Source organism: Manihot esculenta, chromosome 4 (assembly GCF_001659605.2).
Source record: "Manihot esculenta cultivar AM560-2 chromosome 4, M.esculenta_v8, whole genome shotgun sequence".
NCBI classification, from domain to species: Eukaryota; Viridiplantae; Streptophyta; class Magnoliopsida; order Malpighiales; family Euphorbiaceae; genus Manihot; species Manihot esculenta.
In genome coordinates this window covers 14,063,427-14,079,614 of record NC_035164.2, presented here as the reverse complement: position 1 = coordinate 14,079,614, position 16,188 = coordinate 14,063,427, and the positions used below count along the sequence as shown (strand labels likewise).

Genomic DNA, 16,188 nt, shown 5'->3' with positions numbered 1-16,188 from the left:
GCTCACTGGGCTCTAGTAGCTCACCCCACTCCCTTTATCCCCAGAGTTGCAGGTACAGGGTAGATCGAGAAGTCGGCTAGAGTGAAGTCAAGTCCTGTATGTTGTAATAGATAGTAGTGGACATGAACATGATGTAATGAGTATTTATGACCATGTACTGTAATGAATGATTTGATGATGTATTGAGGATTATAGTAGTGCTTGACCTAGAGGTGTGTGAATCCCCATTATGTACAGAATGTTTAATGAGTAATGATGTTAATGACTATGATTATCCAAGCTGTTATGTATGATGATGATACCCCATTGGAGTATATGATGAGGACTCCAGTGTGGGGTTTATGTATGATGTTGTGCATGCACAGGTTTCGCTTGGATAAGAGAAAAGAAAATTTTTACAGATCATGTATATGTTGTTTTGTGTGGGATTCCACAAGTTTACAGGAGGTATGTAGGCTTGCTACGGGTCCCGGCGGCCTTAAGCCGATCTGGATCCTAGCGCCGGTAACGGGTCGGATTTCCGGGTCGTTACAGAGTGGTATCAGAGCCCTAGGTTCATATGGTCGGACCTAGAGTGTCGGGCTCATAGATGTTCTAGAAGGTCAAGCACACTAGGAAAATCATGTCCACTAGGATAGGATGTAGAGTCCTGTCTATATGATGATATGATATGCCATGATGATATGCATGTGCATAAATGCTATGATGTGATGCTATGTATGTGATGAGGGTTCATGTGTTTCCACATGAACCATATGATGCTAATGATTGCTTATGCTATGTGTTGTTTTTCAGAGGATAGAATGAGAGGAACTCGTCGATCTGCACGATTGACTGGAGTGCCACCTCAGGACGAGGGCGCTGATGCCCGTCCTTCAGCTTTGCCTAGGGCAATGTCCAGTAGGTCCAACAGAGACAGAGTAGCTAGAGACCCTAGAAGGTCTTTGGATCTGGGTAGAAGCGGATCAGTAAGAGGAACAGTGCAGGGAGGAATGTCTGAGGATATGGAAGTAGATCAGAGGAGGGATGGCAATCTCGGTGTGAGCATGCCAGAAGAGGGCATGGGAGAATCAGAAGGAGGCACTCAGGCCTCGAGTTATGTCCAGCCACATCACTACCCACCCTATTCACACCATCCAGGGTATTCGATGGGAGGTACATCGGATTACCCCAGTTTTAGCCCTTATCCTCCACATATGCCATACCCACCTTACTACCCACCATACTCTCAGTACCCCACGTACCCACCTCCACCTCCCTATACCAGTACAGCAAACCCTACCCCAGGGGATGTTGCACCTCCACCACCACCAGTACCTACTGTCCCGGAAACACAAGTACCCAAACCTACCTCATCTGGAGGGAGCAAGGTCAAGATGACCGATTACATGAAGTTGGGTGCTCCTCAGTACAGAGCAGGTGATGACCCATTTGAGTATCTGAGCAGGGTCAAGACTATTACAGATGAGATAGGGGCTGATGACAGTAGAGCCATTCAGATGGCTGGGTTCACACTAGAGTGCAAGAAGGCACGTAGTTGGTTTAAGAACTATGTGAACCCGAGAGCGGACAGTATGTCTTGGGAGGAGTTCGCAAATGAGTTTGCAGGATGGGCTTTCCCTGAGAGCTCTAGAGAGCAGAAGATGATAGAATTCGAACAGTTGAGGCAGACTGATCAGATGAGTGTGGAGGAGTACACAGACAGGTTCCTGGAGTTGTTGCCATATGCTGGGCTGAATTTGGACACAGATCAAAAGAAGTCAAGGAGATATATTATGAGGCTGCACTCCAGGTATTCCTCTTTGGTACAGTCAGCAGAGAGGGAAAGTTTCCACGCCATAGTGGATATGGCTAGGAGAATGGAGGCTAGTGCTATCGTTGAGGGGAAGGTAAAACAGTCAGTGGCGCAGCCTTCTGGTTCCAAGACCCCAGGTGGGGAAAGGTTAGACTCTTCTTCTCTGAGTACAGCAGTTGCAGGCAGTAAGAAGTGGGACAGAGGCCACAGAAAATCTAAGAAGAATAAGTTCTGGAACAAGATCAAGTCAGGTCTGGGTTTAGGCAGTGGCTCAAGCTCTGGCGCAGAGGTTACAGCATGTATGAGATGTGGGAGACCACACAAGGGAGTATGTCTGGCAGGGACAAACACATGTTTCAGGTGCGGACAGGCGGGTCACTTGGCTCGAGATTGTCCTAGAGCAGCCTTTGCAGCACCGTCTCAGCAGACAGCCTCCGACAGTGTGGTGCAGCCAGTAGCTCCAGCCGCAACACAGGCCAGTGGCAGAGGCAGGGGGAGAGGGTCAGCCTCTTCATCAGCAGGATACAGAGGTGAAGGTCCATCAGCTCCGGCACGGATCTTCACTATGACTCAGCAGGAGGCCAGCACATCCAACACTGTGGTGGCAGGTAATCTCATCATTGGTTGTTCTGATGTGTATGCCTTAATGGACCCGGGTGCATCTCATTCTTTTATTGCTCCGAGAGTCGTGGAGAGGGTAGGATTGATGGTCTCTGGGTTAGAGTGTCCCCTATGGGTCAGTGGACCCAAGTGTGACCCGTCAGTGGCAGAGGCAGTCTGCCAATGTAGTCCAGTTTTCATAGAGGGAAGATGCCTTTCCGCCGACCTCGTGGTTCTAGATTTGACAGATTTTGACGTCATTCTAGGGATGGATTGGTTATCGACCCATGGTGCTACCTTGGACTGTAGAGACAAGGTAGTCAGATTCAGAGATCAGGATGGGTCAGAGGTCGTCTTCAGAGGAGACAAGAGGGGTACACCTAGAGGTCTGATCTCAGCTCTTCAGGCTCGTAGGTTGCTTAAGAGGGGATGTCAGGGGTTTCTAGCTCATGTGAGGGAGTTAGATAGTCATGTCAGAGAGCCCGCCTCATTGCCTGTGGTGAGTGAGTTCTTAGATGTTTTCCCAGACGAGCTGCCAGGGTTACCACCTGCTAGGGAGATAGAGTTCGAGATTGAGTTAATGCCTGGTACCAGACCGATCTCTATCCCTCCCTACAGGATGGCACCAGCTGAATTGAAAGAACTGAAGGAACAGTTGCAAGAGCTGGTAGATAAGGGTTTCATCCGACCGAGTACTTCACCTTGGGGTGCTCCGGTTTTGTTTGTGAGGAAGAAGGATGGATCCCTCAGACTTTGTATCGACTACAGACAGTTGAACAAGGTCACTACCAAGAACAAATACCCTTTGCCGAGGATCGACGATCTATTCGACCAGCTAGCAGGAGCAGGTTGTTTCTCCAAAATAGATCTGAGATCAGGGTACCATCAGTTGAGGATAAGGAATGAAGATGTACCGAAGACGGCTTTCAGGACCAGGTATGGGCACTATGAGTTCCTTGTGATGCCGTTTGGGTTGACCAACGCCCCTGCAGCATTCATGGACCTCATGAACAGAATATTCAGTCAGTATCTGGATCACTTCGTTATTGTCTTCATAGATGATATCTTAGTGTATTCCAGAAATGCAGAGGAGCATGCCCATCACCTGAGGACAGTTTTGCAGACCTTGAGAGAGCATGGCTTGTATGCCAAGTTCTCCAAGTGTGAGTTTTGGCTTAGGAGCATTTCATTCTTGGGGCACATTGTGTTAGAACAGGGTATTGAAGTAGACCCCAAGAAGGTAGAGGCTGTAGCTAACTGGCCTAGACCCACCACAGTGACCGAGATCAAGAGTTTTCTGGGTTTAGCAGGTTACTACAGGAGGTTCGTTCAGGACTTCTCAAGGATTGCTGCTCCTATGACCAAACTGACAAAGAAGAATCAGAAGTTCTTATGGACCGATCAGTGTGAGGAAAGCTTTGAGGAGCTTAAGAGGAGGTTGACTTCAGCACCGGTGTTAGCTCTGCCAAAAAGTGATGATGACTTCTCAGTATATTGTGATGCGTCCCGTGTGGGACTGGGTTGTGTGCTAATGCAAAATGAGAGGGTGATCGCTTATGCTTCTAGGCAGCTGAAAAAGCATGAGCTGAATTACCCCACACACGATCTTGAGATGGCAGCAGTCATCTTTGCACTCAAGATGTGGAGGCATTACCTCTATGGGGTAAAATGTGAGATCTTCACAGATCATAAGAGCCTGCAGTACATCCTGAGTCAGAGAGAACTGAACATGAGGCAGAGGAGATGGGTAGAGCTGTTGAGTGACTATGATTGCAAGATTCAGTACCATCCGGGTAAGGCGAATGTTGTGGCAGACGCCCTAAGCCGGAAATCACTCGGCAGTCTATCCCACATTTCAGCAGAGAGGAGGCCGGTGGTGAAGGAGTTCCACAGACTTATGAGTGAAGGATTACAGTTGGAGTTGTCTGGCACAGGTGCCTTAGTGGCTCAGATGAGAGTGACACCCGTGTTTCTGGAGCAGGTAGCTCAGAAACAGCATGAGGACCCAGAGTTGGTCAGGATAGCCAGAACGGTTCAGTCAGGCCAGAGTAATGAGTTCAAGTTTGATGATAAGGGGATCCTCCGCTACGGGAACAGATTATGTGTGCCAGATGACATTGGTCTGAAGGGAGATATTATGGGGGAAGCCCATAATACCAGGTATAGTGTTCACCCTGGAGCCACCAAAATGTATCAGGATCTGAAGAGAGTGTATTGGTGGCCAGCTATGAAGAAGGACGTGGCACTGTTCGTGTCAGCCTGCGATGTGTGTCAGAGGGTGAAACTAGAGCATCAGAAGCCGGCTGGAATGTTGAATCCACTACCGATTCCAGAGTGGAAATGGGAGAATATAGCTATGGACTTCGTAGTGGGGCTACCGGCGACGTCCAACAGATTGGACTCCATATGGGTGATTGTGGACAGACTCACCAAATCTGCTCACTTCATCCCTGTCAGGAGTGGTTACTCTGTGGACAAGTTGGCGCAGGTGTACGTGGATGAGATTGTCAGACTGCATGGGGTCCCGGTATCTATAGTGTCAGATAGAGGGCCCCAGTTCACCTCCAGGTTTTGGCGGAGTCTGCAGAACGCTATGGGTACCAGATTAGACTTCAGTACTGCCTTCCACCCGCAGACAGACGGACAGTCAGAGAGGACCATCCAGACAATAGAGGATATGCTCAGAATGTGTGTGCTAGATTTTGGCGGTTCTTGGAGGCAGCATCTACCTTTGGTGGAGTTTGCCTACAATAACAGCTATCATGCTAGCATAGGGATGGCTCTATATGAAGCTTTGTATGGGAGGAAGTGTCGATCACCTATCTGCTGGGAGGAAGTAGGAGAGAGGACTCTTGCGGGTCCGGAGTTAGTAGAGCTTACCAGCAGGGTGGTACCCATAATCAGAGAGAGGATCAAGACTGCTGCTAGTCGGCAGAAGAGTTATGCAGATATCCGCAGAAGACAGCTAGAGTTTCAGGAGGGGGATTTGGTTTTGCTCAAGGTGTCTCCTATGAAAGGAGTGGTTCGGTTCGGGAAGAAGGGTAAGTTAGCTCCACGGTACATCAGTCCTTTCGAGGTGCTTCAGAGGGTCGGTAATGTGTCGTACAAGCTAGACTTGCCTTCTTCGATGGAGAGAATCCATCCGGTTTTCCATGTTTCTCTGTTACGGAAGTACGTGTCAGATCCGAGCAAGGTTCTTAGTGAGCCTGATGTAGAGATCCAAGAGGATCTCACCTATGTAGAACAGCCAGTGCGGATCCTAGACACTCAGATCAGAAAGCTGAGGAACAAGGAAATCCCGATGGTGAAAGTCCTTTGGAACCACCACAATATTGAAGAATGCACCTGGGAGACACGGGAGTCCATGCTCCAGCAATACCCCCATCTGTTTTGAGGTGAGTGTTAGTTGTTCTATGTGTTGCATGTATGATATATTGTATGCTATGTTGTATGTTATGATTGATGCCATGCTTTGTATGTTAGTTGAGGAACATTCGGGGACGAATGTTCTTAAGGGGGGGAGAATGTAATACCCGGCTAGACTCCGGTATCGGAATCCCTACCGTCCGGTGGGATCTCGGATGTCGGAGGCCCCTAGAAGGGTAAAATGATGTTTTTCTGAAATGTTTTCATGTATTTCATGTTTTTAAGTATGAAAATTTAATGAGTTTTTGCATGAGAATTCTTTGGAGGAAAACCCAGGTTCGGCCGCCGAACTCCGAAGTTCGGCCGCCGAACATGCATGCTTTCGGAGGGACTTTAGGCGCCCGAAAGTTTTGTGTGAGGGAAATGCAGGTTCGGCCGCCGAACTCCAAGTTCGGCCGCCGAACCTTGCATGCATGCGGAGGCACTTTCGGCCCCCGAACGTGGCCTGGCCAGCCACCTATAAAAGGGGCACTTAGCCGAAATGGGAGAGTTTTCTCCCATTTTCGACCTCAGCGAGCTTCCGACCTCCCTCTCCCAAATCTTGTGTTTTTCCTTCAATCCCCACCATTTTCTTTGAGTTTTAAGGTTCCACAAAAGTTTTTGAGTGTTTTTAAGCAAGTTTGGAGCTTGGAAGTCTTGGAGCTAAATCCCTCCATTTTCCGAGCTAGGGTCGTTCTTCCTCTAGATCTTCAAGAGGTAAGCTTCGATCTATGCTTCTTTTATGTTTTATGAAAGTTTTATGCAAGTTGATGGGGTAGAATGCATGTTTAGGTTATGTGTATGTTTATGGGTATAATGTATGCTTTGATGAACAATGTATGTTGATGTTTGTGTGTTTGAAGTGTTGTAGATGGGGTATATTATAGTTTGAGACCCCTAGGTGTGATGTATGATGTGTATGCATGTGTAGAAACAAGTTTATGCATGTTTTGAGGTGTTTTGGAGGCTGTGGACACAAGGGAGCCAAGTTTCTGCCCTTCGGCAGAAACTCAGGTTCGGCCGCCGAAGTGACTTTCGGCCGCCGAACCCCCTTGTGGAGGCAGTTTCGGCTGCCGAAGCCTGCCTCCGAAACTCAAGTTTCGTCTCTGTCTGGGAGGTTCGGCCGCCGAAAGTGCCGCCGAACCTGCATGACTTTCGGCTGCAGAGGGACTTTCGGCCGCCGAACCTGCCGCCGAAAGTGCCCTGTTTAGCCGTTTCTTGCATGATTTCATGTGATGTTTTCAGGATGTTTTAGGGGGTCTTTGGGGAGTATTTTGGAGTCATGTTCATGTATGTTTGGTGCCTCATTTGAGTCCACCTGTGTAGGTTCGGACCCGAGGAACCGAGACCCCCGGTTGTGAGATAGTCGTTCAGAGTTCGTTGTTAAAGCTTCAGTTACCAGGTGAGTGGAACAACCCCTTAAGCTTTAAAGTAAACGAATAAATGAATGAATCATAAAGCATTGCCCATGCATCATTATGCCATGCAATATCAGGTTGTTTGCATTAGAATTCACGAATATGTTGCATTGCATACTTTGTTGTTGATGTGGATGAATGTTGAATGATCCATTAGCCCTTGTATGTCATGATAGCCTATGTGAGTCCAGGTGTGCCTGCTACGGCTCTACGCCCCTGGCACTATGACAGATTATGGAAGTCCGGGTGTGCCTGCTACGGCTCTACGCCCCCGGCATGTATAAGTAAGAAAGATTGGGGCTAAATGGTGACAAGTTCATCCTTGCTGTGAAATGTTTGTGTTATGGCGCATACATGAAAGCATGAATAAGAAAAAGAAAGAAAAAGTTAAATGATGATAATAATAATAATAAAATGAATAATAATGTACCTAAAAATGGAGGAATTAAAACAAATGTTTTTAGTTTCTGCTCACTGGGCTCTAGTAGCTCACCCCACTCCCTTTATCCCCAGAGTTGCAGGTACAGGGTAGATCGAGAAGTCGGCTAGAGTGAAGTCAAGTCCTGTATGTTGTAATAGATAGTAGTGGACATGAACATGATGTAATGAGTATTTATGACCATGTACTGTAATGAATGATTTGATGATGTATTGAGGATTATAGTAGTGCTTGACCTAGAGGTGTGTGAATCCCCATTATGTACAGAATGTTTAATGAGTAATGATGTTAATGACTATGATTATCCAAGCTGTTATGTATGATGATGATACCCCATTGGAGTATATGATGAGGACTCCAGTGTGGGGTTTATGTATGATGTTGTGCATGCACAGGTTTCGCTTGGATAAGAGAAAAGAAAATTTTTACAGATCATGTATATGTTGTTTTGTGTGGGATTCCACAAGTTTACAGGAGGTATGTAGGCTTGCTACGGGTCCCGGCGGCCTTAAGCCGATCTGGATCCTAGCGCCGGTAACGGGTCGGATTTCCGGGTCGTTACAACAAAGGTTTTGAATGATGGTCCATGAACTACCTAATTAGGAGTAAATTACGTAATCATAGGGATTTGTATAACTAACGATCTGATATATATTATTTTGTGTACATGTTTATTTTATTTCCTTAGAATAGGCTAAAATTTTAAAAATAAAAGGCCAAAATTTTCTTTATATATATTGATTGAAAATATTTTAAGTCGAGTTAAAATTATTCAAATTTTAATTTTTAAGTTTATATAATTTTTTATTGCAATATTAGAAAAATATCACATTATTTTTAATTGTTATCGTACAATTTAATTATTTATAATTAGGTTGGTATTATAAAAATATTTTTTAAAAAAATATTATATATTTTATTTATAAAGATTAAAGTGGATAAAAGAAATTTAATAAGTAAGTGATTTAAATTTATATAAATGCACTTTAAAAAAAATTTTATAGAGATATTTAATATGATAAAAAATATAAAAATTTTAAAAATAAAATGCTGAAATTTCTTTATATATACTGATTGAAAGTATTTTAAGTCGGGTTAAAATTGTTAAAATTAGGTTTTTAAATTTATAAAATTATTTATTGTAATATTAGAAAAATATCACATATTATTAATTGTTATTTATATTTTAATGGTTTATAACTAGATTGTTATTTTAAAAATATTTTTTTAAATACATTTCTTTAGGATATTTATTTAAGTGAGATTTTATATTTATTGATTTTATGTAAATTTTGTATATATAAGGATGCAAAAAATAGCAAAAATAAATTGATATACAGTAATAGGAGTTGATTATGAAGCAATAACAAAAATAACAAAGATATTTAATATATTAATATGATAAATTATTTTTTTAAATTTATATGAATATATATTAAATAAGAATTATATACGGATACGTGATAAAAAATATAAGAATTTTAAAAATAGAAGACTAAAATTTCTTATATATACTGATTGAAAATATTTTAAGTCGGGTTGAAATTGCTAAAATTTAGATTTATAAATTTATATAATTTTTTTATTACAATATGAGAAAAATATCACATATTTTTAATTGTTATCGTATAATTTGATTGTTTATAATTAGCTTGATATTATAAAAATATTTTTTTAAAAAAATATTATATATTTTACTTATAAATTAATTTATAGGGATTGAAGTGGATAAAAATATTTAATAAATAAGTGCATTAAATTTATATGAATAAAAAAAGTATATAGAGATATTTAATGTTATAAAAAATATAAAAATATTTAAAAAATGTTGAAATTTTATTACGTATGTAGATTGAAAATATTTGAAGTTTGGATGAAATTGCTAAAATTTAATTTTTTTAAGTTAATATAATTTTTTTGTTATATTAGAAAAATATCATATATTATTAATTTTTCTCATATATTTTCATTATTTATAATTAAGTTGGTATTTTAAAAATATTTTTTAAAAAAATATTATATATTTTACCTGATAAATTAATTTATAGGGATAAAAATGAAAAAAATTAATAAATCAGTGCTTTATATTTATGTGAATGTATATTAAATAAAAATTATGTAGAGATATTTAACGTGATAAAAATTATAAATATTTTAAGTTGAGATTGAAATTGCTAAAATTTAGATTTTTAAGTTTATATAATTTTTTATTGTAATATTAGAACAATAACACATATTATTAATTGTTATTGTATATTTTAATTGTTTATAATTTGGTTGATATTATAAAAATATTTTTTAAAAGAATATTATATATTTTACCTCATAAAATAATTTATAGAGATAAAAATAAAAAAATTAATAAATTAGCGTTTTAAATTTATATGAATGTACATTAAATAAAATTTATATAGAGATATTTCATGTGATAAAAAAAATTAAAATTTCTTTATATATACTGATTGAAAATGTTTTAAGTCGGGTTGAAATTATTAAAATTAAGTTTTTAAATTTATACAAATTTTTATTTTAATATTAATAAAATATCATATATTATTAATTATTATCGTATATTTTAATGGTTTATAATTAGATTGGTATTATAAAAATATTTTTTAAAAAAATAATTTTCTTAGTGATAAATTATTAAATGAGATTTTATATTTATTGATTTACATAAATTTGTAGGAAAAGGAGTTAATTATAAAGTAACCGCGATATAGAGATATTTAATGTGATAAATTAATATAATAAATTAGTTTTTTAAATTTATATGAATATATATTACTAATATAATAAATTAGATCTTTAAATTTATATAAATATATATTAAAGAAAATTATATATAGATATTTAATGAGATAAAAAAATATAAAAATTTTAAAAATAAAATGCTGAAATTTCTTTATATATATATGCTTATTAAAAATATTTTAAGTTATGTTAAAATTGCTAAAATTAAATTTTTAAATTTATATAATTTATATAATTATTTATAATTAAGTTGGTATTTTAAAAATATTTTTAAAAAAATATTATATATTTACCAATAAATTAATTTATAGGGATAAAAATAGAAAAAAAAATAGTAAATCAGTGCTTTAAATTTATATGAATGTATATTAAACAAAAATTATATGGAGATAATTAAGGTAATAAAAAATATAAAAATTTTAAAAATATAATTCTGAAATTTTTTTATTATGCCAATTGAAAATATTTTAAGTCGAGATTGAAATTGTTAAAATTAGGTTTTTAAATTTATATAATTTTTTATTGTAATATTAGAAAAATAACACATATTATTAATTGTTTATAATTTGGTTGATATTATAAAAATATTTTTAAAAGAATATTATATTTTTTATCTGATAAAATTGTATATTAAATAAAAATTATATAAAGATATTTAACGTGATAAAAAAATATGAGAATTTTAAAAATAAAATACTGAAATTTCTTTATATACGCTGATTGAAAATATTTTAAGTCGGGTTAAAATTGTTAAAATTAAGTTTTTAAGTTTATATAATTTTTTATTTTAATAATAAAAAAATCAGATATTATTAATTGTTATCGTATATTTTAATGGTTTATAGTTAAGTTGGAATTATAAAAATATTTAAAAAAAAATTTTTTTAATGATAAATTATTAAATGAGATTTTATATCTATTGATTTTACTCAGTTTTTATATAAAAATACAAAGAATAGTAAAAATAAATTGATATATAGGAAAAGGAGTTGATTACTAAGCAATGGTGATATATAGATATTTAATGTGATAAATTAATATAATAAATTAGTTCTTTAAATTTATATGAACAATTATTATTAATCTAATAAATTAGTTCTTTAAATTTATATGAATATATATTAAAGAAAATTATATATAGATATTTAATGTGATAAAAAAAGAATAAAAATTTTAAAAATAAAATGCTGAAATTTCTTTATACATGCTAATCGAAAATACTTTAAGTCGGGTTAAAATTATTAAAATTAAGTTTTTAAATTTATATAACTTTTTATTGTAATATTAAAAAAATAACACATATTATTAATTGTTATAATATGTCTATTTTTTAAACAAAATAATTCCATAGTGATATTTAATTAAATGATATTTTCTTTAATTAAATGATATTTAATTTAGTAAATTTTATATAGGGATGCAAAGAATAGCAAAAATAAGTTGATTATGAAGCAATAGCTATGTTGAGATATTTAAAGTGATAAATTAATATAATAAATTAGTTATTTAAATTTATATAAATATATATTAAATAAAAATTATATAAATATATTTAACGTGATAAAAAAATATAAAATTTTAAAAATAAAAAGCTAAAATTTTCTTTATATATATTGATTGAAAATATTTTAAGTCCGGTTGAAATTGCTAAAATTTAGGTTTTTAAGTTTATTTAATTTTTTATTGTAATATTGGAAAAATAACGCATATTATTAATTGTTATTGTATATTTTAATCGTTTATAATTTAGTTGATATTATAAAAATATTTTTTAAAAAAATATTATATATTTTGCCTGATAAAATAATTTCTAGGGATTAAAATGAGAAAAAAATAAATTAGCATTTTAAATTTATGTGAATGTATATTAAATAAAAATTATATAGAGATATTTAACGTGATAAAAAATTATGAAAATTTTAAAATTAAAATACTGAAATATTTTTATATATACTAATTGAAATTGTTTTAAGTCGGATTAAAATTATTAAAATTAAGATTATAAGTTTCATAATTTTTTATTTTAATATTAAAAAAATATCACATATTATTAATTATTATCATATATTTTAATGGTTTATAATTAAGTTGGTATTGTAAAAATATTTTTTAAAAAAAAAATTTTAGTGATAAATTATTTAATGAGATTTTATATCTATTGATTTTATGTAAATTTTGTAGTTTTTTTATGGGGAGGCAAAGAATAGTAAATAAAAATATATATTAAATAATTCCTTAGTGATATTTAATTAAATGAGATTTTATATTTATCAATTTTAGATAAATTCCCTAAATTTTATTTAGGGATGAAAAGAATAGCAAAAATAAATTGATTATAAAGTAATAGCTATATTGAGATATTTAACGTGATAAATTAATATAATAAATTTGTTCTTTAAATTTATATAAATATATATTTTAAGTTGGGTTGAAATTGCTAAAATTTAAATTTTTAAGTTTATATAATTTTTTTATTGTAATATTAGAAAAGTATCACCTACTTTTAATTGTTATAGTATAATTTAATTATTTATAACTAGTTTGGTATTATTAAAATATTTTTTTAAAAATATTATATATTTTACTTTATAAATTAATTTATGAAGATCGAAATGGGTAAAAAAATTTAATAAATAAGTGATTTAAATTTATATGAATCCACTTTGAAAAGATATTATATAGAGATATTTAACGTGATAAAAAATATGAAAATTTAAAAAAAATGCTGAAATTTTTTTATATACACGGATTGAAAATATTTTAAGTAGGGTTAAAATTAGGTTTTAAATTTATATAATTTTTTATTGTAATATTAGAAAAATATCACATATTATTTTAATGGTTTATAATTAGGTTGGTATTTTAAAAATATTTTTTTAAAATATATTTCTTTACTAATATTTAATTAAGTGAGATTTTATATTTATTGATTTTAGTTAAATTTTGTAAATTTTATATAGGGATGCAAAGAAAAACAAAAATAAATTGATATACTGTGATAAGAGTTGATTATGAAGCAATAGTGATGCAGAGGTATTTAACGTGATAAATTAATATAATAAATTAATTTTTTAAATTTATATAAATATATATTAAATAAGAATTATATAGAGATATTTAACGTGATAAAAAATATAAAAATTTTAAAAATAAAAGGCTAAAATTTCTTTATATATACTGATTGAAAATATTTTAAATCGGGTTGAAATTACTAAAATTTAGGTTTATAAGTTTATATAATTTTTTATTACAATATTAGAAAAATATCACATATTTTTAATTGTGATTATATAATTTAATTTTTTATAATTAGGTTGGTATTATAAAAATATTTTTTAAAGAAATTATTATATATTTTATTTTATAAATGAATTTATAGAGATGAAGTAGATAAAAAAAATTAAATAAAAAAGTTTTTTAAATTTATATGAATATACGTTAAAAAAATTATATAAAGGTATCGAATGTGATAAAAAATATAAAAATTTTAAAAATAAAATGTTAAAATCTCTTTATATATGTTGATTGAAAATATTTTAAGTCGGATTGAAATTACTAAAATTTAGATTTTATATTAATTTTTTATTACAATATTAAAAAAATATCACATATTATTAATTGTTACAGTATATTTAAATCATTTATAAAATTTAAGTTTTATATTAATTTTTATTACAATATTAAAAAAAAATCACATATTATTAATAGTTATCGTATATTTTAATTATTTATAATTAGATTGGTATTGTAAAAATATTTTTTTAAAAAAATATTATACCGTTTATCTAATAAAGGATAAAAAAATTAATAAATAAATACTTTAAATTTATATGAATGTATGTTGAAAAAATTATATCGAGATATTTAACGTGATCAAAAATATAAAAATTTTAAAAATAAAATGCTGATATTTTTTTATATATGTTGATTGGAAATATTTTAAGTTGGGGATGAAATTGCTAAAATTTATATTTTAAGTTTATATAATTATTTTATTGCAATATTAGAAGAATATCACATATTATTAATTGTTATCCTATATTTTAATTGTTTATAATTAGGTTGTTGGGGTAAAAATATTTTTTTTAAAAAATTATTATATATTTTACTTGATAAATTAATTTATAGGGATGAAAGTGGATAAAAGAATTTAACAAATAAGTTGTTTAAATTTATATGAATATACGTTGAAAAAGTTATATAAAAATATTTAATGTGCTCAATGAAAATATTATTTTAAGTTTGAATAAAATTACTAAAATTTATATTTTTACGTTAATATATTTTTTTATTAAAATATTAGAAAAATATCACATATTATTAATTGTTATTGTATATTTTAATTGTTTAGAATTAGGTTGATATTGTAAAAATATTTTTTAAAAAAATATTATATATTTTGCCTGATAAATTAATTTATAGGGATAAAAATGAAAAAAATTAATAAATTAGTGTTTTAAATTTATATATATTAAATAAAAATTATATATAGATATTTAACTTGATAAAAAAATATAAAAATTGTAAAAATAAATTAATGAAATTTTTTTATATATGTTGATCGAAAATATTTTAAGTCGGGTTGATATTGTTAAAATTTAGATTTTTAAGTTTTTATAATTTTTTTATTGCAATTGATAACCGCCTGGTTTTCCTAGCCCAGGAATAAGGACGGATCCAAAAGAAGACCACAAGTCCAAAGCCTGTCAGACCATATGCTCGAAAGACGGCCCGATTTCACAAGCCCAGAACAGCAACGCAGGGCAATTCGGATCAGATACGAGCACAGGCCCAATAGGGAAGCAGGCCCAGTCACTCACCAACCCTGTTCGCACGCGTGACAGGGAGAATTAAATGGCCGCTTGGCGTGGAGAAGGGGTCTGACACCTCCGTACGTACGGGCGTGAGTGACATGGACAGGTAGCACTATAGACTAGGGGTCTTCTCTCTTTTTAGGGCTCTCTCTTCTGGAGGCTCAGGGGGCTTCTTCTTCCTTCTCCTTCCTGGACTCCATTTTTATTTTCTCTCTGCAACTCTTGCCTAAATATACTACTTTAATTCATGAAATTTGACTTGAACATCGGAGGGTCTCCACCGGGGAATCCCCGGTAGACCCCTGACCGTTTTTCCTTGTTTTGCAAGTCCTTTCATCAGATAGAACATTGAGAGACCCATTTGATGGACCCATATGATGGACCAAGAAGGAAGCCAGATCTATCATGGACTAGGAGGAGAAAAAGATTTATCAAATGGCGCCGTCTGTGGGAAACGAAGGAGATCTTTTCATCACCGGAGTTCCTAAATCCACCCATTGAGATCCACATGAAGGTATGAAAGCTTATGCGAAAAGAAAGCTGGAGATTTACAATAACCCAGCTGAATAACCTAGCTGAAAAGAAAGATCCAGCTGGTTCACGAATATCTTGATAGTATTTTAGATAGTTTATTTTAATATTTATTGAATTTTATTACTACTAACCTTTTCTTTGAGATCTGACGAAGTGAAACTTCAGATGATGTGTATATTTATTGAAATTGTGAGGTCGGCCGTGTATATGTTGTAAATGTGAGATGTGCAGGTTGGCTGTAAAGTCCCAGATCAACAAGTTAGAGAAAAAATTAATAAATAAAAATAAGCGAGGTCGGACTAGCATTTCAGGTCGAGTAGGGCACAATCCATGGTCATCTAACTTGATTACACAGCAGCGCCCCTCAAATATCGGGACAACATGGAGACAATAAGAAATGATCAAATGTCCGGGTTGATCGAGGTGGAT

General features: G+C 33.0%; 1 long non-coding RNA gene across 2 annotated transcripts in view; it reads left to right on the top strand.

Annotated features, from left to right (window-relative positions):
- The window catches only part of LOC122723552, a 46,622-nt gene extending 30,790 nt beyond the window's left edge, over nt 1-15,832 (top strand). Inside the window, exon 4 of one of the 2 annotated variants that reach the window (XR_006350497.1) lies at nt 15,075-15,832. This is a non-coding gene — a long non-coding RNA (uncharacterized LOC122723552). Of the gene's footprint in view, nt 1-15,069 lie in introns of both variants that reach the window. The other variant, XR_006350493.1, reaches the window with a different exon arrangement.
- The last annotated feature ends 356 nt before the right edge of the window (nt 15,833-16,188 follow it).